Here is a 23,370-nt window from a genome sequence, read left to right as displayed (position 1 = left end):
TGAGGTTGATCTTAAGCTACGTACACACGTCCAATGGTTCTTGCCCAATAATCAGCTCAGGGCTAATATCAGACGTGAATCTGGTGTGTGTACAGCGCCCATTGGCCATCGCCTGAATGACCATCCTGGCGGATCCACAGACGATGAACGACGAACGATCCTAATGCAAGGTAAGGGGTGCCGCTCCGTCATTCTCCCCCTCCCCTCTGCATAGAGCAGAACGGTGGTGTTTGTACAGAACACGCTCATGCATTATGCAGTCCTTAGTCATTGGAAAGAATCGTGAAAGATCCTGTCCAACGACTATAACTGCACGTGTGTATGCGGCTTAAGGGGGGTGAGCTCTTTCTGCAGCCTCTTGTAACTATTTATTGACCAAGACAAACGCTGCAGTTGTTTCTTTTTGTATATCAAAGCACAGCTTGCTCCAGAAGTTAATGAATGTCTAGGCTCCATAAAGATTTTGCTTTGTTTGTGATTAACACTGAGGAGTTTTTACAGTAACTGACACCATGCTGCCCAATAATATGTTGAGACAAACATCTGTCCTAATTGCATTTATTAAAATAATGTACCTGTTCCAACTTATCTCAGGGACTACCTGTATTACCTTTTATTTATGTAGCACCAACATATTTCGCAGCACTTTACAATGTCCATAGTCATGTCATTAGCTGTCCCTCAAACAAGTCACAATCTAATGTCCCTACCATAGTCATTAACACAGATTAGGGCCAATGATAAGCAAAATTTAATTAACCTACCTGCATGTTTTTGGGATGTGGGAGGAAGTACCTGAAAGGAAATCCATGCAAACATGGGAGAATATACAAACTCGATGTAGCAAAGACTAGAGTGCTAGCCACTAAGCTAGCCACACCCAACCTACCTCCATTTTCATTAGATCTGCTTGTCCTCTGCTTTGTTTAGTAGGAAAGGTTGTTTCCCGCCAACATGTTGCAAAAAAGGTCCATTGCCCTTCTGTATTAGAAGCTATGCTAATTTACTGTAGGCTGTGGATATAGTAACTATAGCAGGGGTTCCCTGAGACCTAAAGGTTATTACAAATGTCCCCCCATGTTTAAAGTCTGTTCTATATCAATGGTATTAAAAAGTGATGGAAAATGCGGGAATTTTTCCAAAGGGGGCACCTGTGGCCAAGAGTGGATTTCTTCTTACTGTTGTGGCTCAAAAAATGAAATCTCCTCAATGAAATAAAGACAGTAAAAAATGTGTTAAGACTGATTTGGAATTGCACCACAATTACAAAAAGCAAGGTATCCCCAATGCACATGTATGCAGCACAACACAGAACTATAGATCTATCTATATACACTTCAAGCAGAGAGGCAGCTATTCCTAAAATATAAAAAAAAATTAGGCTATGTACCATTTATTCATTTCAAGACCCAACAATGAACGTTTCTTATGTGGTCACTTCTGGTCTGTTAAAGCTAACTATCAATACAAATATATATATATATATATATATATATATATATATATATATATACATTGTAAATATATAAAACACTTACCATTACAAGTGGAAATCCATTGATCCCTCTGTGATCCTAGTCCAGTCAGTTCTGAGCGGTTTCATCTTCACTCTTCGTTCCAGCAGGATCTGGTAACCAGGCGCCACCTACTTCTTCCTTCTTTTTCCTGGTTCTTCTTCCTACTTTATCCAATCCTACACTTTGAAGGTGGGAGATTGGGTAAGGGGCCTTCTGGAAAATGTAAAAAAAAATAAGTACCGCATGCATGAGATTGGCACTTTTTTTTACATTAAAGAGAAGCCCCTTCTGCACATGCCCAAGATCGCTCTTTGTTCTGCAACAAGCTAGACACCAGGTGCCGCCCTCTTCTTCCTTCTTCTTCTTGGTTCTTCTTCCTATGTTACCTAATCTCTCATTGCGCAAGTGCAAGATCAGGTGACAGTGCTTCCGGAAAATGTAAAAAAAAATTGCTGATCTTACTGCCGAGATTGGGCATGAGCAGAAGGAGCAGCTCACAGCCACTTGGGATACGTAACGTATGTATTCCAGGAGGTTTCCTATTCATTCTTTTTCACCCACTGTCAAAAAGGCAAAAGGGGAGAGCTTTCCCCTTCAAACATCAACAAAAATTTTTAAAACAAAATTTAAACGTTATCCACCATTTAATATAAGGTAAAAAAAATAATGATAGGTCCGCCTTAAATGTTCATCCAGAAGCATTTTGTTAAATCTATTCAATAACATACCTGTTGATCCCAACTGAAATCATATAAGCTAGTAACTTCCTGTGATCTCTACCTGCCTATGAGTTATGTTGTTCCCAGGTATATTTGAGGACTACAAATCCTCTTGTCCCTTTTGGACATGGGGGGGTTCTGTGGTCCTCAGATAGCTGAGGATGAGGAGTGGGGGAGGTGTTCGTTAGTCCACCTTCTACCCAAGGGTGACATCATTGATCCTGTGTAGATACAGTGACTTCATTTTTTCTTTTTAGAGTTTAATGACCATCAGAGAAGAAGACAAAGAGATGAACTTGTGAATGCCAACCTGGCGTTTTTTTTTGGCCCTCCTGATTCTTTAGATTATTAATAAAAGAAGAGAGAACAGCTAACATTTCTTCTCTTAGTACCTGTCTAGTGTGAAATTACACAATGAATATTTTATTTTCCTTTCATTTATCCAAGGAGTAAATTAGATCCATGATCATTCCACACTAGTGAACATTGCCCATTGCATATTTATAAAGCAATTAACTGCTTTGGGGGGTTTTGATGTAAAACCAAATTATTACAGCTGGGCCATAAAGAGAAGATAGAATGTTACAAGGAATAATTACAAAGATTGCTAGCGCCACGTAAATCACCGGTTCATAATCTTCCCCATTTTAAGGATGATTGTCCACAAAAGCAAAACGTGTCCTTTAAAATGTCTGCGGAGAACGTCTTTAATAAATGCCAGGTAGGGGAGCTGATATCATTGTGGAGGATTTACAGTTTTCCTCGTGGCAGTCAGCCAAGCCGGAATATGTACTGGGCACCAAGGATATGTTAAGAGCTTGTGCATGGCTACAAAAACTAAATAACTAATAAGTATTATTTACAGGCTTGATTAGCTTCTTGACCTGCCATATGATTTTACATTCTATGGAAAGTTGGCTTTGGCCTATTAATGGTCACAAATCCAATTTGGTAATTGTTTCACATAAAAAAGTTAATGAATTAGAGAATTAGAGTTTCGGAAGGTTGTTAAAAAGGCCTTTGGTTAATATGAAGAGGGGGCCCCAAACAAGAAGCATTCCATCCCATGCCATTCTTTTATTTAGGGTCATGAAAAAGGTAGGGGTTACTGGGCAACTGTCATGATTATGGTCTACTATTAAAAAAAAGGTATGCAACACCTAATTAAAAGTACATCTACACTCACAATTTTCTGTTAGTCCCATAAATACCTATTGATCATACTGTATCGTCCTGTGATTGGGTGGCAACAGTACTGCACTACTCTTAAATATAGAGCAGAGTTGCCTCTCCTAGGTAGGTGCCTGTTTGCACTATAATGGGAGAGAAAAAATTTCTGCAGGGGCGTGGCTATTACCATTCTTATTTATAGCAGCGGGCAACGCCCATAGCTTTCCGGATTGGCAGCACCGCCTCTGCTGCTGATCCCCTCCCACTAGGAGCTGCAGTGTCTGGAATCAATCAGAGAAGGTAAAGGAGGTTATTTGTTCAGTTTATGTGGTTTGTGCATCACATTACTGGATTTGGGAATTGTCATAGGCTGTCATAAAGCAAATTTGTACATTTTAGGCAAAAATAGGCCCATACAGCTGTATGATACTAGATGTATTGGATTTAAATTAACCGCAAAGAGATCCGGCTCCAAAAAATAAAAAATTATAAAAGAAGGCAGCAAATACCTGAGATTGCATCTCTAAACACTGCACTGATTACAGAATTGGTAGAACTGGTTTTCCAGAAAATACACCGGCAGTATCAGTCTCCCTGTTTTCCTACCATGCTGCCACCGCTGTTCTAGTGGGTTTAGTGGTGATTGGTGGTGCATCAGGGAAGGTTGTTTTACAGGTCACTGCACTAATATTTTTACAGAACTCCCTATGACCAAAAAATTACCATTTCAATGATGATAGACCAGCCCAGACAAGAATAGGGAATGGGTTGTTATGGGTGGGTTACTTGTTTTCTTGGGTTCCCCTTTCACAAGTCGGGAGTCAGTAGGGGCTCTCAAAGGGGCAGACCACCCACTACCCTCATGTGTTGCAATTAATGCTGCAGGTCCAGCCCTAAGTGGGGGGCCCCTGTTGGCTGAGGGTCCTTGTGCAGTGCCCCATCCCTAGATGTATAAATGTTAAATTGTATCTTTCTATCTTTTTTCCTGATTCATGTTCATTTAAATAGTAGACACATGCTTCTTGTTTTGACAAGGTCATATTCCATGCTCACCATTTGCTAGAAAAGCTCAGAACAGATTTACAAGGACGTAATCCTTCATCCTCTCACCTAAATATAAATGTGAGCTCAATTTGGCAGTATGATCCTCCACTGACTTTCTAAATGTTTACAGTCCTCACATCTAATTATTACGAAATGAGTTATTAAACTTCATAAGAACATTGCGGTAATGGCGGATTTTACCTTGAAAACGGTGAGATCTTTAAGAGAAAAAAAATCGTGCTGCAAATAAAAATGTAATTAATTACATGGAAGGAAGGGGGCATCTTTGAAGATTTGAGGATGCAGCTCCTCGCTGGCTTCTATTTAATTTAATAATTTCCTTCCCCTAAGGTTGCCTTCAATTACCATTTCACATTGTCACATTAGAGCCTGGAATATATTTTGTAGTTTCAACTAATTCATATCAAAGGGAGCATTAAGTCGCAATTTTTTTCTGCAGCCATCTGTACAGTGTGATAAGTCGATCACTACTTTTGCAATTGTGTTGCAGCAATCGGTGTCAGTAAAAATAAGAAAAGTGGGGGATTGAGTTCCCCCGGTCACAGATTTGTTCAGTTGAACAAATAGAACCGCTGGTGCTGCGAGGAAAGTGCTGTCAGGCGCACAATGGTGATCGGCTTCGGTGAGCTTGTGGCCCGGGAAAATTAACATTGTAGGCTTCGGGATAAAATTGGCACTCGTGGCCCTGTGCAAACAATGATATTTAGAACTTGGAACTGAGTTTTTTTCAGATAAAGTCTCAGATCTCTCACTGCTAGTGTCAGTTATGCACAAAATGAGTTTATTTTAAGGAAAACTATAACTCCTCTATGAAAATTTGTGAGCAGACAGGTCTTTATTGCAGAAAGAAACAGAGGATGTCCCTTCTAGTGTTGGTCAAATATCTCACTATTCGATTCAGCTATTCGATCGAATTCGATTCGGGTGATAGAATACCGAATTCGAACACCATTAAAGTCAATAATGGGAGAATTCGAGTTATTTTTAGTGACTATTAAGGGCTGCAAGAGCAATCAGATTGCCATGTGCAGCCCTTTACTAGTTGTATGTGTTCATGGATAGAGTTTCTCTATCCAAGAACACAGGGAGTCCTGTGTTCTTGAATAAAGAAACTCCATCCAGGAACACATACTACAGGGCTTCAGCAGCGATCCTGATTGCTGTTGCTAATAGTATGTGTTCTTGGATAGAGTTTCTCTATCCAAGAACACAGGGCACTAGATGTGATGAATGGGGAAACTTGTCCCCATTCAACCTCTAGTGCCCTGGGGATCACCTACCTATTATGTGACCGTGGGAACTGAACTGCAGATAAACCCTGCAGTTACACTACCATGACCGCAAAGTTCCCACAATCATGTGACCGTGGGAACTTAACAGCAGATAAGCCCTGCAGTTACACTACCATCCCCGGGGCACTACAGGTTAATTAACCTGTAGTGCTCCGGGGATCGCACACTGTTCTCAATGATTACAGGCTCTGCTGCAATCATTGAGAAGATGCCAGGTCAAGATCAGGCAAGTATATTTTACTCTGTAACACGCACAGTGGATAAAAGAAAAATGTAGCAAATTTATTATAATATTTGTGTGCTGGAAAGATGGCCAAAGATCTGACACACAGCTGAGAAGAATAGGAAGATGGCAGTGCCAACTACAGATTAGGGCAGGTGAGTGTATTTAAAAAAATTGTTGGATGGCAGGGATGGCATCAATGGGTATCAGTGTTTTTCTATGAAAAAAATAAAATCCAATGAATTAAAAGAACAGCCAGGGACAGTCAGGCTAGGGAGAAAATGGGTAGATGCTGGATGTCCTCCAGTCAGGTAATGATCCCCTAAAAAAAGGTTTGCTAAAATTGTGACCATATACATTGTTGTCTCAGAGAAATATTACATATTGGAGTTCCGCTTAAAATAATAAATGACCACATTTTCAACCTATTAGGAATTTTATAAAACCTTAATAAATGTTAAATCAAAAATGAAAAACAAATGCTCTTTGATCTTTACAGCTGCTACATAAGTACACATGATCAGTTTATTTTAGAAAATTAAAATAACACAAATTCATTTGATTCAGAACAAGTGAATCACCGAGCTGAGGCTACCTCGCAACATTAAAAATAGAAATGACTGAGATGATGGATTATGTTTTATTTTTCTCCTAAAAACTCTTTCATACCTCCCAACTTTTGGAAATTGGGAAGAGGGGCATGTTTTAGCTTACAGTGTGTAGGCAAATGACACATCCCTGCACGTCATAAAAAATAAATACACAAAGAATGATTGGGTGATCCAATAACTGTTTGCCTTATATTTGATTTTCAAAATAACAAATAGAATCATTTAGATGCTGGATGTTTAATGCAAAATAAGAGTTTTTAGTAGTTAAATGGCACAATCCCATGTATGTATATTCATCCCTAAGGAGGGACAACTGAGGAAGAAAGTGGGATGGTGGCTTTAGATCTAAAAAAGGGACAGACCCTTCGAATCCGGGATAGTTGGGAGGTATGAAGGGGGACAGTCACTCAAAATATGGGACCCCTAGGAGGTGTGAAGAAGGACAGTTCCTCCAAATTTGGAACAGTTAAAAAATATAAAGAAGACAAATCCCTCCAAATCTGTGACAATTGGTGGATATAACGAGGGTAGGCCCCCTGGGACAGTGGGAAGTCTGGTGCATTTGGGAGGTATAAAGAAGGACAGTCTTTCCAAATATGGGACATCTGGGGTGGTAAGAAGAGGGACTATCCCTCCAAAAAAAGCACATCTGGGGGGTACAAAGAAAGACAGTCTTTCCAAGTCAAGGACACTTAGAAGGTATGAAGGACAGTCCTTCTAAATATGGGACCTCTGGAAGGTGTGAAGAGGGACAGTTCCTCCAAATTTGGGACTGTTAAGAAAAATGAAAAAGGACAGTGCTCCAAATCAGAGACAGTGTGAAGTATTGAAGAGTAGCAGTCTCTCCAATTCAGGAACATGGGGAAGGTATGAAGAAGGAGAACCCTCCAATTATGAGAAATCTAGGAGGTAAGAAGGGGACAGTCCTTACAAGTCCCTCCAAATATGGGCCCTCTGGAAGGTTTGAAGGGTAGCCTTTCCAAATATATGACATCTGGGAGGTATGAAGAGGGAAAATCCCTCCAAATGTGGGACAGTTAAGAAATATAAAAAATGACACTCCCTCAAATCTTGCATAGTTCAGAGATCTAAAAAGGGATGGTCCATCTAAATCGGGGACAGTGAGAAGGTATGAAGAGGGACTGCTTCTCCAAATCAGGTTAATTTGAGAGGTATTAAAAAAGGACAGTCCCCCAAATATAGGACATCTAGGAGGTAAGAAGAAGGACAGATTCTCCAAATCAGGGATACTTAGGAGGTTAGAAGAAGGGCTGTTCCACAAAATTTGGGACAGTTGAGTGCTGTGTTTTTTTTTTTTTTGCAAAGTAAATATTTTCTTGAAGAACTACAAAATTTTTTGTGCAGTGTTGTCACCTGTGACAGTGAAAAGCATCCATAAGTAACAAAAAAACTATATATATATATATATATATATATATATATATATATACAAACCCTGGTGCTGGAAATGAATGATTCACCACAACGTGCATACTTTTTGCTATTCTCCTATCATGACGTACTATTCTTATCTTCAGCCTTCCTTGTTTCTGGCATTTCTGTGCATTGCTTTTGTTTGCAGGATGTAAGGTGCACTCAGTAGGAATATTTTCTGAATAATTCATCAGCTCCATCCTGTGTTTCTTTCAGCGTCGGATGCCTGCAAGTTGAAATAGGTGCCTGTAGGGTGTCCTTGGAAAATAAAACAAGTTGCCGATGACCTGATCTTCAGGCACAATATTGAAAATAGCTTTTAAAGTGTTCACATAGTGAGATGTGCAACCGCAAAGGAGCAATGCCGGCTCTCAGCGGAGAGAAGCAAAATGCAGATGCAAATCAAACATTGTAGTCAGATGATGATATTTATTGATGGTACAGAAGGAACCATATATTTTTTTCATCAATATAAATACATATAAATATATAATTTTTGGCAATTTATCAATATGGTGATGACCATAAAAAAGTGCTGTAAATATTTTTAAGAAAAGCATAGGTCAACACTTTGGCAATCAGCCTAATTAGCACCTTATAGTTCAACAGAAAGCGAATGTAGAGAACACCAATGGCCACAATGGAAATCAGTGGTGTTTGGTTCAAATTGCTTGATCGTCCCTCTTGCTGCTGATTATCACTTTCAAAAATGGGACTAAGCAGCTGCAAGTCAATGGGCTACTTTTAAACGAGGGCAAACTTGGCAACCTAATGGCGGTGTGTTGGTCATAAGAAGAATGCCTCCTAATTTGCAGGCCAGTGTGAAAAATGTAATCCTTACGTATAGCCGAAAAAATCATTGCTGCCTGGTAATCTGACCGCATTACTCAAGGAATCCCTAACAACTTCTGAAAAAACCCTGGTTGAGGTCTAGAATATTCTCTTTTAGAAATAATTATATCCTTTTTTTCTCCCTCTTCATCAGCCCTAAACAGATTATGACCTGACATTCATCTTTATATATAAAAGGAACTTAGAATGGGTGTGTCTTATCCTCAGGCTGGGGGGGGGGGAAACTATAGTGAGATCACTATAATAAAGTCAGGGGGTGGAGCAGTGACACAGAACCTGACAAAGCTAAACCTCAGCCATGTATTGTATCCTGCCATGTCACGCTTGGAGAGACAAGACCACTAGGGGGTGCTGTGGCTTGCACAGAGGTGGAGTGAGCCCTGAGATGTGCCAAGGCGCAGAGTCTAAGCAGTAACCAGGTCTTCTCCAGAGCCTCTGATTGTGAGGATGTTGTGCTGCTGGTTACTGCAGGGTTGTGGTCTTTAGGCACACCAAGGTGGGCAATATGAAGCACCGTACCAAATCACAAAGCAGAAGGAAAGTCGAGGAAGGCCGGGATTGAGGCAGGCAGTAAGCAAGAGAGGTCAGGTCACACACCAGGGGCCAATAACCAGGGATCCAGGAGACAGACACCAGTGACACTGCGGGCACAGGGAACACAGGAGACACTGGAAGCAACAGGAGGCACGGGTGACAAAGGAATATCCACAGACAGACAGGAACACTGTAACAGCACAGGGAAGTTGGCTGGGAAAGACTGGAAATTGGGGGGTTAACACAGGAGCTGGACAGAGGAAACACTGAATTAAGCACCAAGTGAACAGGACCTAGCTCAACAGAACTAGGTGCTCAGCACAAGGGAGACACGTTGCACGAACATAGAGTGCAGTCTGTGAGCTAGCTAAATAGCCAGGGCTGGTCAAGATGCTATTTCCTGATTGGCCAGCGAAGCTGATAAAGCTTGCTAATCCAGCGTCAGAACTGCGCAGGAGAGACGCATCTGCGCTTTAGCAAGGAAGAGGTAAGTGTGACACGCCACATATGACAAAAACAAAACGCCCATCATTACCTGATAATGATTTGTTGGCAGGTACCCACTCCGATGTACACGTTTCAGCGGTGCATTTAGCCGTTTGACTGCAGTTGCCATTTTAAGCCGGTTTCTTGTACTGAGGTATGAAGCATTTTATTTGCTTCTCTGTTATCTGTAACTACAGGCTGTGTAGACATACATCAGGAATTAATTATTGTACATTTTGATGGCAGACAAAATATTCACAGGCTCCCCAATGAAAATGAGATTAGAGCCGAATTCTCAGTGCTTGGATTTAAAAAGTCGTCGATCCATCCGTATTACACCTGCGCTTATATCGCTCTCTGGATTACCGCTTTCTATCATCTGCTCAGATTCGCTCCCATGAATAAACATTTCAAGGAATGAGAAGCCGGAGAGTCATTGTAGGGGAGTGATAGAAGCATGGACGGCTCACTTATTCTTATGCTAAAATGAAAAGTTTGCCGGAATTAGGGCACCGAAAGGAACTTAGTGCCAGCGACTTTTTGCTCAGAGTAACTTGGAAGATGCAGAAAAAAATTACATTTACAGATCCTGATTACAGAACAAATTGTTATCTAAAGTGACTCAACCAATTCCCCTTCAATGTTCTTATAAAACAGCAATTTATTTCTTTACACAATCCCGTCATGGTGCCCGTTTTAGCCCCCGTGTTTTTTTTTTTTTTTCTGTAATTGTGTTTAAATCTACAAAGCAGCCCACAAAATACTTTATTCTGCATCAAAACTGTAAAACAGAAAATACCAGAGGGTCACCCCTTCATCACTGGAAGAAAAAGTGACCTTTTAGTATTGTTCAATTGTGATTATACTTTGTTGTATAAATAAAGGCTTGTTAGCACTACAGCTTATTCACCAAGACCGAAGCTCCTCCATCTTGTACCATACGAAATTGTTCTTTGGCACTCACTTCCTCCATTTTTCTCCCCGAAGAGTTCTTAAACACCTTCCATTTTTCTTTGTACAGATCTTTTATTGTAACAATTTTTCTTTCCCCCTAATAAAAAATAATCACATCTCAGCTGGTCATGTGTGCTGAACGGAGCAAAACATGAAATAAACGGCCATACAATTTTATTCTGTAGCCGCAGTTTCCTATGGAACAATTTTGCTGGCAGGGGTACATCGCAAATGATGCGGCTGATTCCTTACTCTTAAGTTTTATTATTCAAAATTTTAAAGCCCCATTGTACATTACTGCAGACTGAATCCAATTAGTTTTTTTTTTCTATGGCAGCGCACAGTTGTGGGAAATGGGCAGGCTTCAGGTACTATGGTAGATCGTACAAACAGTTAATTTTACTTTAGCTCTAGGCCAAAGTGTAATTTGGATTTAAAAACCGGTGAATGTTTTGTAAATAATTTTATGGAGGACAGTAAAGAGTTTGCTACTTTCTCCAAACTAAAGAAAAAAGTCAGGAATAGACATTGCTTAGAATGGGAGGCTCTATTCTTAGGGTTCATGTAGGCAAATCTTATCTTCCTGTGTTTATTGATGCAAGTCTGCAGATTCCAATTTACATCATTAATAGAGTTTAGATGATAGATCTAAAGTTAAATTTACAAATTGCTTTACATTAAACTTTACAGGTCTTTTTGAGATTTGTTTGCTTTCCATGCACACCAAGTCAAGGTAGCCCTATAGCAGCACTGTGGTTGAATGCAAAAGGCAGAATTCAATACCATACTTTTCCCATTGCTTTACAAAACATCTTCTGCTGGACAGTTAGGCCAGTTCTGCACCTAAAAATGTAAAGTGGTCAATATAGAAAGACATATATCATATATACACAACTATAAATATAAAGATTTATTTTCCCTCAAAATACAACTAGAAAAAGGAACTTGGTTTATACTTGGGTCACTCGGTAGATAGAGCTAAGTATTCATGTAACCTGTATAACAAAATCTTGCCATCGGCAACAAGAGACATGAGTTTGTTACACACTTTACAAGAGGACACAGAGACATCTACTGGTGGGTAACAATAATGCACAATATATTACTTAAAAGCAATTGAGCCCTCCTAACCAACTCAAAAGTAAGAAGTACTATATCATGTATATTCATGGTATTTACATATAAACATATACCAAAGGAGGGCAAAAAAATTACACAAACTGACCCCATGTGGTTTTATTGTTTTTACCCTTTTAAATAAATATTTTAAAAATAACAGTCAATGTATTATTTATGTGTTTTCAGATAAAAATAAATCAAATATATTCAGATTTGTTTAAATTCAAGTATATATGTTATGCAGCAGTCTGTCACTGTAGCATAAAGAACTTGCATTTATTCCCAAAATCACTTGCTTTAGCTCTGCCAGTCATTGCCATCAGACTGCAAGTAGTCTTCATGATGAAAGAAAAATGAAGAATGCCAGCAGTCCTGTCAAGTTCCTAGCAGTCTATCCTAGCCTTTCCTAAACTTCCTAGCCCTTAGGAACCTTTGAAATAAATTTTCTCATCCTGGAGAATCCTTGCTAAGGCCATAGAACAAGGGTGTCAAACTGGCCCCCAAAAGGAATTTGTTTTGGCCCCCAAAGGTATTCTAAATATTAATTGCAGCTGGCCCGCCGCTGCATTGAAATAGCGCTGCTACTACTATTCCGGGCATCACTCACGTTTATAAACCAGCGGGCTCTCTGCCTATGCGTGGCCCCGCATTAGATAGTTTTATAGACGCAGGGAATTGTAGTAGCGGTGCTATTTCTCTATTATAGGCTTGTTCCAGATTGAATGTAAAGCAAAACCTCTTTGTTTCCATATAAAAAGGTTATTTATCTAATGAGAAGGAAAAACTTTCTCAATTGTTTCAATAAACTTTAAGTTTGGCCCACAACTTTGTCTAATTTTTAAATTTTGGCCTCTGTGTATTTGAGTTTGACACCCATGCTATAGAAGGTCAATGGAAAACTACAGCTTACACTGGTGGTCAGTGGAAAGAATTTCTCCCTTTCAGATTGCTAAAAAGAGCTTTTGGTGTCACTCTACGAGCTCTGCCATTGGCAGTGAAACTATTAGGTCACCATCACATTTGTGGTCAATCAGTCAAAGCTCAAGGGACTTTTAGCAATATCTACAACTCACAGTATATTAGCATGGCTTAGATTGCTGGCCAATGGAAAGAATGTCACCTTATAGTTAGCCAAAAAGATCATTGGTGTCACCTAAACTGGCCTGAGAGGTACAAATTGCTCATTGCTCAAGGAACCTCTAGCAACCTTGGCAAGAACCTGTGTTCAGAAACACTGCTCTAGAGGAACCCTGAAGGAAACCATGGTTAAAAATTGCTTGCTTAACTATAAATTCAAATTATTAAATAAGAGGGGTAATGTGGGGGTAACAACCTGATGGGGCCACTTCCATATGTTGTGACCCTGACAATAATGCAAGAAGTATTCATTATTATTTACACTAGAGGATTATTTAGCTCCAGGAAAAATGGTAAACTTTTCAATTGCATGGTCACTAGAAGTCAATATTCCCAATTTGTGCTCCTGTGTTGGCATTGGCATCATCAAGATGACGGGCCTTGTGCTTGCTTCCACAATTGTATCTCCTATATCTCTGTCTGGTTTCCTTTAAACATATCTAGGCTTTGGTTTTCCAAAAGCTGCAAAGGATTAAGTGTCGTCACATTCAGAATATGGAAGAGCAAGTAAAAATTGAAAGTCTCATAAAAAATGACTATGTGATAAATGTTAAAATGTTAATAAAAATTATGTGCACTTACTGAAAATATATACTAGGCTTTCCCTTAAACCCGGACTTCTAGCATGTAATATATAATGCTGAATAATTCAGTTATGTATTCATTTAAATATGATTTAATGTATTTTAAATGAAACTAATGGAAGTACCTGAATGTGACTTGGCATCTGTAATTGCCTGTACAGCAAAGGAGCAGAGGGAAGGGCAGCTCTGGAGGCCAGCCAGGTGTGTATGGGTGTAAGGAACCTGTCCATGGGTCAGGGATGAGTTCATCAGTGTTTTGCTGCTCCCTAATTTTCCAATTACAGGGTGCGGAGGGGGTGACTTTGATTTATTGCTTTAACTGCAGCAAAAAACAAAACAAAAAAAAATCAGGTCACCAGCCTAGCTTTGATATTTGGTAGCTCAATGTAAATCACAGTACTTTTGGATGCTTGACAAATATATAAATGATATATGAACAGATATAAAATGAATAGGTTCTTAAAAGACAAATGACGACTTTTTTCCATTCTATTAACATTCAATCTCAGGATCTTCCCTGCAGTACCCTTTTCTGCCACCAGATGTTCTCAGTTTTATGTCCAGCACCATTTAACGCACTTCTTCCCCAGGTCATCTTGGATCATCCTTAGCCTGTGACTGCTTAGTGAAAGATAAACTGGCACAAATATTTGTCACATGATTGGCTCTTCTTGTGCTGCTTTTCCTGTTCACATTATTTTTGTTTTTTCTGTTCACATCAAAACAATAAATAAATGCAATGAATTAATAATGATGAAGTAGATGCATCATTTATGTATTTTATATCTGTTCAAAAATTTTCTGGGGGTCTCATTGGTCACTTTTTCTCCAAAGAAGGTGGTGTCTTTTATGGACTGTCCAATGATAACCTAGGTTGTGTTCTCACTTGCCATGAGGTTGCAGTGCTACTTCCTCACACCAGTGAACTGATGTCTCAGGGGACACTAACTTCTTCCCCCAACAGCCTCATAGAGATTAATAGGAGTGGCATTGATTGGTATCAGTACTGCTCTGTGCCGCCAGCTGTCGAATGTGCAGATGTTGATTCTTTAAGAACCAGAACTGCAAGGCAAGTAGCTGGCACCAGGGGCCAAGCAGGATCACTCTTGGGGCAGATCTGAACCTGGCTTAGTGTTGCTTTAATTTGCTTTGGTCAAAGTTCAGTACAAAGTCTGTTTCAGCACAAAAATGTGCATTCTGTATGCATATGTAATGGTGGATGGCAATGACCAAGTCACGCACACTTGACACAGTCTTCCCAAATATTGTGATAATTATTGGTTGTAAATGCAGGAAGAAGGGGGTTTACCATTTCTCCTCTGCATTGCTTTATACGTGTGTGTCTAAAACAAGCAATACATGGCCAAAGTGTGCAAATCAGAGGGGGCTAGCTGAAAGCGGTGTTTTTCTGCAGCTTTAAAGCCCAACAGTCTCTTATGTTCTGCCATTGGTGCAATGCAGCCACAAAGCCTGGAAGTAGAGTGTTTCCTAATCTTTCTTTCACTGTATTATTACGGTTTTTTTTTTGCGGAAGTTGGTTCACAAACTAAACTTGTGTTGGAAAGCCTATTTTATTGAGTTAATATTTACACAGCTCAGAACTACTTTAGATACATTAATATAGAAAATTATTCATAATGCCTGAATAGCCAGCGGTAATCTCACAGGAGAGAAAGAGATTAGTATTAATAATAGGAGACGCCATTTTTTCTTTCAGGGTCTTCACACTCCTGCTGGCACTAAGGGCTGCTGAAAATCTTTGCAGTGCTATTGACCCTGTATGACCTGCACACCCAGAGAAGTATCCAACCGTCTCCTTACAACAAAGCGACTCCCACTGCAAGCCTAATGGCAATTTTTTGTGCTTGCAATGCAAATTTGTATTCAAGCTATTCAATTTCATGTTCAATGGAAAATGTTTGTATGACTTTATTATTAGAACTTGTCACTAATGTATTTTATGTTTATTTTTTTTACAATAAAGATAGCAGGTCTTATTGAGATTTCTTTGCTTTGTAGGCACGCCAAGTCAAGGGCAGTATTGTAGCCCTAAAGCAGCACTGTAAATCACCATTGCTTCACAGAAACCTCTTCTGGTTGGGCCAGTTCTTCACCTAAAAATTGAAAGTGTAACTATGGCCAATAAAGAAAGACATAAATCATATAAACACCAAAATGTATTCCCTCAAAATACTACTAGAAAAAGATAGTTGGTTTATACCTGTGACACACCAGTAGATGAAGCTTTGTCCTTGTGTAAACTGTATAACAAACTTTGTCGGAGACATGAGATTGTTACACACTTTAAAAAGGACACAGCACCATCCACTGGTGGACGACAATAATGCACAAAGGATCATTTACATGCAAGTAAACCTTCCTAACTAATTTAAAACTACTAAATACTATAACTTATAGGAAAGTGGAAAACGATACACAGGCTGACCACATTAGATTTTATTGTTTTCCACTTTTAAATAAATATATATGAAAAAAAACAGTCAATGTAGCTTTTCTGTATTTTCAGGTAAAAAAAAGGATCTAAGTATTCAAGTTTATATTCAAGTACATACGGTAAACTGCAGTCTGTTAGGAACTTGCATTTAACCCCAAGATCACTTTCTGTGGTAGCTCTGCCAGTCATAAAATTGGTTGAAATATGTAGTCTAATAAAAGGTTACAAGTCCTGATGGAAGGGGAGTTCATCTGGCCCTGAAAAAAAGTTAGGCTGTATTTATTGCTGTTATTTTGGATTCACAGAGTAGTGTAGTTTGGAAATTATTTCATATATAGTATATGTGCGCAGAGCAGAGTGTTAAATCTTCTTTATTGCTTCTGTATATTATATGGAGCATATAATCCATTATGGAGCATATAATACTTCCATAGTCCATTAAGTGAGAAAAAGTGACAAAAAGCAGCTAACACTCTACTCAGTTGCAGTTTTTTTATTATGTTCCTTTGCATTATCCATATATCCTTTGTATATTTTACTGCATTTTAACCTTGCATAAACTGGTATAAAAGGCTCATAATGTATTGGGGCAAAGACCAAAATGAAAACATACCAATTTCAACTAATCAGAATTCTAAGCCGATGAATGCTGCAACGTGATTGGTTGCTCTCAGTTCTTTCTATTTGCATTTCTTTTATTATTCTTTCACCGCCTTTATTAAATAAAGGGGGTCATGTATCATTGTTTGCCATGCTCATATATAGGCTTGGATGTCACAGTAAATAATTTACAATGACAAACCGCCAAGTTCTATGACAGCCAACTTGATTTGAATAAATTGCAATAATAATAAGCACTCAATCGTCCAAATCTTCACTCTATGTCAAAGCGTGTTGTATACGGTTATCTATGTGCATTATGGGTAATACATCACAATTAGGTTAAACATGATATTAATTTCTCTAGTTTTTTTCACTATACATATGACATAGTAATATAGGAAGTTATCGTTTTTCTTGAATGCTGCTGTCTGCTTTTGAATTATTGCTCCTGGCATTGTCAATCGATATGATTGCTTGTTTAAAAACAAAAAGAAAAATCTCTCTGATTAACTCTGATCTCTCTGGCTTTGGCCAGTAAGGGTTGCTCAGGACCTGTAGGAACATGACCCAAGTAAGTGTAAAAAAAATGTTGTTTTTCTGTAAAAAGATAAAATATAGTCAATGAAGTTAATTTTAAAAGTCACCTGCTGATTTCATGGCAATTGATTACCACCAAGGAATATTTAAGGGAATGTAAGGTTCCCTATTTTATAAATAGAGCCCTATGAGTTCATTGCAATGAGATCTATTAGAAGATATCCCAATTAAAAAATAAATAAATAAAAAGCATTTTTGGAAATTAAAGTTTAGTCGAGGTAATATGCTATTCGATTAGGGTCAACATCAATTTTTAGGGGTCTATTTATTTATTTGTTTTTATGCAAGTTCAGTTTTTACCCAGACTGTACACAGTTTTCACATTTTAACTGGAAAAATGTGTGAATCACAAATACAAGTTGATTCACATTATTTGTAAGCGATGGACCCTTAACAATGATTCACCTGCATTTATCGTTCATCACAGTCATTACATAACTTTTCATAGCTGCAGTTATACCTTTGTTTTTTCGAAATAGCTATGTTTTAAACCAGAAAAAAAGACCATTTGAAGATATTGCAATAAACGAAATAGTTTTATTATCTCAATGTTTATACTTGTCCTTATGGCACAGCTCTAAAAAGTTTCAAACTTTTAAGTACAAGTTGAACTTTGGGCAATATATCTTTTAAGATAAAATCTATAAAGAAAATTTGGCTTGCCTGACCTGCTATACTTTCTATCGATTTATTGTGTGCCTCTAAATGACTTTGTTTTAAGAATTCTTCCACATGAGTATGTGAATCAAAACCTCCTATTGTACTCTCTCACTTCTGATAGATCTAATGATGTGAACTTCAGATCTTTTCAAGGGCTACAGGTATTTCAGAGAGACAAAATCTGCTTCCTGCCATGAATCACTTCTCTTCTGAAAGCTGGCTCTTTATTTTCAGGCTTTGTTTGATTGTCAGGACCCAAATAAGTTTGATCCTTTATTGTATGTAGAAATGTATGTGTTGATTTGTAAAACAAAAACTGATCAGCCAGAACATTAGTACCAATGACAGGTGATCTGAATACCAAGGCACCTGGCAATGGTTGGGATGTACCACGAGGCAACATCACCACGAGAGCCAAGTTGTGATGGCTTGCTGTCTTGAAAATAGCCAAAATGGCAGGTTATATGGGGTATTCCCTGTATGCAGTGAGAGGAATGAAAAACTGCCCTCAGGGTCTTGGGCACGCGACGCTTACTGAATTATGTAGGGGAGACTATTTCACCTGGTCCGATCCCACAGAAGATGTACGGGACCATAAAATGTGAAAAAAACTCAATGCTGGCCTTGGCTAGTCATGACCACTGTCCACTTACAAAAATACCCACACTAAGCATGTGAACATCAGAACTTGATCATTGATCCCTGAAAAAAGGTGACCTGGTCTCGTGAATCACATTTTCGTTTAGTTGTGGACGGGTGCACATGTGTTGTTTACTTGGGGAAGAAATACTTACAGGAAATTAAACAAAGACTGGTCAGAAAAGGTAGCATGACTTAAAGGATCTGCTATACAAAGCAACAAATGGGGCTTTTTTGGCATTCAAACATATGTATACATTACACGCATGTGTATACTTGGTTTTCCCAACAATAAACGTGGAATTTCTAGATGAACAATGTCTCTATGTGTTTCGCGGAAACAATGTCTGCTTCATCAGGAGGTCTAGAGAGTTTCCTGTTCTTTTTCTGCAGGTTCAGAGTATGCTATAGTTGTTTCATTTTTAATGGGCCCCAGGGAGACAAGGTCAATCAACAGCCAACCCATGAGGTTTCATGTATCTACAGCTTCAAATATCAAAGTTATCTGTATAGTTGATAGATGCTGGACCCCTATTCTTATGCCATATAGACAAAATAGCAAAATAAACTGTCAACTCTTCACTCTGACCTGTCTTAGATCCCATAGTGTTGTCTAGTTGTTAATAAAGAATTTGCTGCCATCACCTTTGTATTAAACATACCAGGACACCTTCAGAAGTGAATTTACCATGAATTTTTTTCCTTAAAATGTCAATAGAAAAGAATCTCGGTTTATACTCAGGTCATACAGTAGAGGGCACTGTGTCCTTATGTGAAGGGTGTAACAAACTCTTGCATGAGTTTGGTACACATTTATCTGAAGACACAGCACCATCTACTAGTGGCCAACAAAAGGTGCAATGAAGCTCATTTAGGAGCAAGTAACCCATCATAGCCAAGTACAAAATAGTTTAACTTGTGAAAAGTGGGGAAAAGTTATGATTTTTTGTCTACTTTTAAATAAATCATTGAAAAATAAGACACCATAGTTCTTTTTAGCATGTCCGTTTTATTGTCATTTTTATTGATTATTGTTTTAAATGTTAGCAGGGATGACTTTATTTTGTGCCATGGGCTTGTACTTGAGTTTCTTTATTTTCAGGTATCACAGTTTATATTCAAAATGATTTGAATGCACATATATACGGTAATTAATTCTATGTTTTATAGAGTGTAATGGCTGGACTGGGAACAACTAAATGTGGATTGAGACCAGCAACTGCAATTTGGCAGGTAAAAAATGATCAAAAGTAAACATTGCCACATTCTGTGTGATCCAATACACTTTTTTTGAGTCCATTGTCATGTCCATTAATAAAACAGCATGGAAGCTTTCTTCTTAATCAGAATGTAAACGTCTGTAAGGATAATGAAATGATTACTTGCTGTATACTGGAAATAGATATTCTTTATAAAGACAGGTTAATTAAAAACAATAGAGAGAGGACCTTTAATGTATCTTTGATGCACGAACAATAACTGCAAAATATTTAATTTATACATTTTTATATATCCTGGTGGAATCCAGTTAACTCATTAAATCTTTCACAATATGTTGTTTTCTTCCCAGAACTGCACAATTAATTGGACCGGTTTTAAGGGAACATTTTGTTTAATTGTTTCTGAACCATTTTCTTGTACGCAGCATTTTATCTGAAGACTCTGCGGTAATTTTAAAAGAATTATTAATTATTAACAGCACTCAGGGCTAGTTAACCGAGATAAGTAATGGCGTAGCCACTGCCAACTGAAGAAGGAGAAAATACGGTAACCTGAGCAATTTGGGTGTAATTTCGAAATGATCGGGGTTTTCCAAGGTCATGTGTACTTTAAAGAGATGCCGTAGGATGAAAGCTGATTTATACCCCTACTATACCATTACACGCCAGAACAACCTGCCTTTTTTTGAGTATTAGGTGCACAAGGAACTGGAAAAGTGTTTTGGCATCCTTTGGCATGCTTTGTCCTTCCAGTACTGCTTTTTAAGGATAAGGTTTAAGGTGATCCCACCATGCCATGTGGACTTTAAAGTTGTTGGAAGGGGATACATTGACTGGGAGCATGCTCTTGCCAATTGTGTTATTGACTGATGTTGGTTAGGAGTTGAATAAGCCTGGGAGCCCATTGCAATTGTAGTCAGGAAAACTGTTACTTGTGTTCTTTAAAACCGAAATCTTTTTAAGGTAAAAAACCAACTTTGCATTGGAGCTACCCTTGCACTGCAAAGGTAAATGTTCATTCTTGCTTTTAACAGTACAGGTAGTCCCCAAGTTAGGGACATCCAACATATGGATGACTCCTAGATATGAATGGGGCTTCCCTGCTCGCTCGTGTGCAGGACGGAGGCTTCATGGGGGCAACGGGGGCAGTTTGCACAGCTTACAGAAGAATTCTTTTGCTGAACACAGCTGAGGTTGTGAGTGATTTTAAGGACTGAGCTCTTCTGCAACATCTTGTAACTGTTTATTGACCAAGACAAACTCTGCCGTTGTTTGGGAGCGCTTGTATAAAACATCTGCTAGAAAGCCATGGGTAATAATTACTCTCCTCTAAACTAAGCCCATCTTCAAAGCCTTGCCCTTCTTTTAATTAGGTTCTTCAAATATTCATCCTGTTTCTCGGTTTCTCATCTTATACTCTCCCTGGACTTGAGGAAAGTTCTTGTTGTCCTCGAAGGTAGTTGTCAGAGATATCCAGTAAAGCCAAACTCCAGGCTTCCCTTGGGTTTCTCACAGTTTTACTGGCTCTTCCACCATCCTCCTATCATCCTACAGCTTTTTCCTACTCAACCTGACTTTTACTTGTCTTCCTCTTTCATTCTTCTAATTTCAGTCTTTTCTATTATAGAGGTTCTCCATCACATGTAAATGTTACATAGTCTAGTCTTCATGTAACTGTCTGCCTAGGAGTGTTCACTCCTCCCAATGACATTAATGGGTCCAAGATAAGGTATGTAATCAAAACATTATTTCAATACATGTTGATAAGAGAAGGGAGAGATGGAACCAGCTTTTTTATATATTTATACAGGGTGATCTTATCCCCCCTTAAGCGTCTCTTCTTTAGAGACCCATTCCCATTACCTGTGCCTTAAATGGTTGTAGAGGTCTCTGGAGTGAACCCATTTGAATCTGAAGTTCCCTTTTGATAAGGAGCAACCATTACCCTGGGAAGTTTGAAGCACAGGTTGTGGAAATAAGGCCCACTTTCCCAAATATGGTCGCCCCATAGAGTCTAGTATGGCCAGGAAGTGGGGTTTCATGCCTGGGGAAGGGCCATTGCCACTTTAAACTGGAGAATAGTTTGCATATTGTGCAAGGTAAAAGGTGAAAATGCTGGAAGGACTTTTATAATACATCTAAATGAGCATGAAAAGGACAAATAGTATGAGAAAAAATTTTTTGAAGAATAAGTTAAACCAATACCGATAGATAAAATTAGCTCATGACAAATCTCGTCTTGAATGATTTTTGGTAAAATGTGTACAAAGCATTGTAATGAACAGAGACATAAGGAAAATTCAATATTGACTGGGGAATGGGCAAATGGTAGGTAAATGGCAGGTGAATATCCATTTGATAAATCACCTATTAAAGTAATGTTCAGAGGCAGGTGGGTGACTAGCAGGCAAACCTGTCACTTTGCTCTTCAGGGGCAAGGTCATCTTTCAATGACAAAATATTTTTACACTCCCCCAAGGTTAAAGGGAATCATGAAAAATGACAATACAAAGTACATGCAATAAGTTGCACAACAATATGGATGTCTGTGCATCATACTGAAATGAGGGACACTTTTAGATGGTGGGACTGCTTAGAAATAATGAATCTTTGAATCATTTTATACCATTCCAAACCATCTGCAGTGGTTGTGAACAAGTAATTCCTTATCTCTGATTTTCATCTTTTGTGAAATTCCACCTTTCGCCCGGTAATTACATTAATGCAGAATTACCGGACACAGATCGGTGTTTCCTCTTTACACCATACTCATTTTCTCACCCGTCTCTGGGTCACAATTTAATTGGATGAAATTGAAGAAAATAATATGTATGGATGCCTGGCGTTAATCTTGAGCCTTGTGCCGCTTTTGAAGACAATATATAATCCATTCGGAGATAATTGGGCTGTAGAAACGAGAGCCATTCTTTTGTCATAATTACGCAGTTTGCCTATTTAAACCGCAGTTAAAGAAGAATTTTGCTTAAGCACTATTTGTCTGTAAATTGTCTACAGAACATAACTCCAATACTTTCAGAAAACCCAGCACAATTTTCTGTGGTTAAAACCTAACTGTAAACTGGCTCACTAATCACACATATGTAAAAGAATTCAAACGCATAAGTAAAGCCACTTGTAATGCTATATCAAAGAAGCAGCAGCATGGTCATTCAAGGACAGAAAGTGTGTTAGAAATACAGAACATCTTCCACTTTCTTATCTCCATAATTTAGGGGGTGGTAGCTGGAGATCACAGAGCTAGACTAGGCATGGCTGATAAGAATGCTCTGATAACAACCATCCAATAGAACCACAGGACAATGGAAATGCTGCTGTTAGGGTCTTCTCCGGAAAGTAGCGTGGGTTCACCCATGGCACAGAATCTAAATGGCAGCTGATCTTTACTAGAGCACCACGCAAAAGGTAGTGGGTCAGGAACCTTGAAGGCCACTACCTAATAATGGAAAGACTTTGGTCTGGAGACAGGCAGTGTCCAGAA

General features: G+C 38.7%; 1 long non-coding RNA gene across 1 annotated transcript in view; it reads right to left on the bottom strand.

The window, feature by feature from the left end:
* Positions 1-1,876, bottom strand: part of LOC140338098 (uncharacterized) — a 134,932-nt gene extending 133,056 nt beyond the window's left edge. Inside the window, exon 1 of the long non-coding RNA XR_011922181.1 lies at positions 1,539-1,876. This is a non-coding gene — a long non-coding RNA (uncharacterized lncRNA). The remainder of the gene's footprint in view (positions 1-1,538) is intronic.
* Between the last annotated feature and the right edge of the window lie 21,494 nt (positions 1,877-23,370).

This window comes from Pyxicephalus adspersus, chromosome 9 (assembly GCF_032062135.1).
Source record: "Pyxicephalus adspersus chromosome 9, UCB_Pads_2.0, whole genome shotgun sequence".
NCBI classification, from domain to species: Eukaryota; Metazoa; Chordata; class Amphibia; order Anura; family Pyxicephalidae; genus Pyxicephalus; species Pyxicephalus adspersus.
Note: the sequence above shows the minus strand (reverse complement) of the source record. Positions and strands in the feature narration are given on the sequence as shown.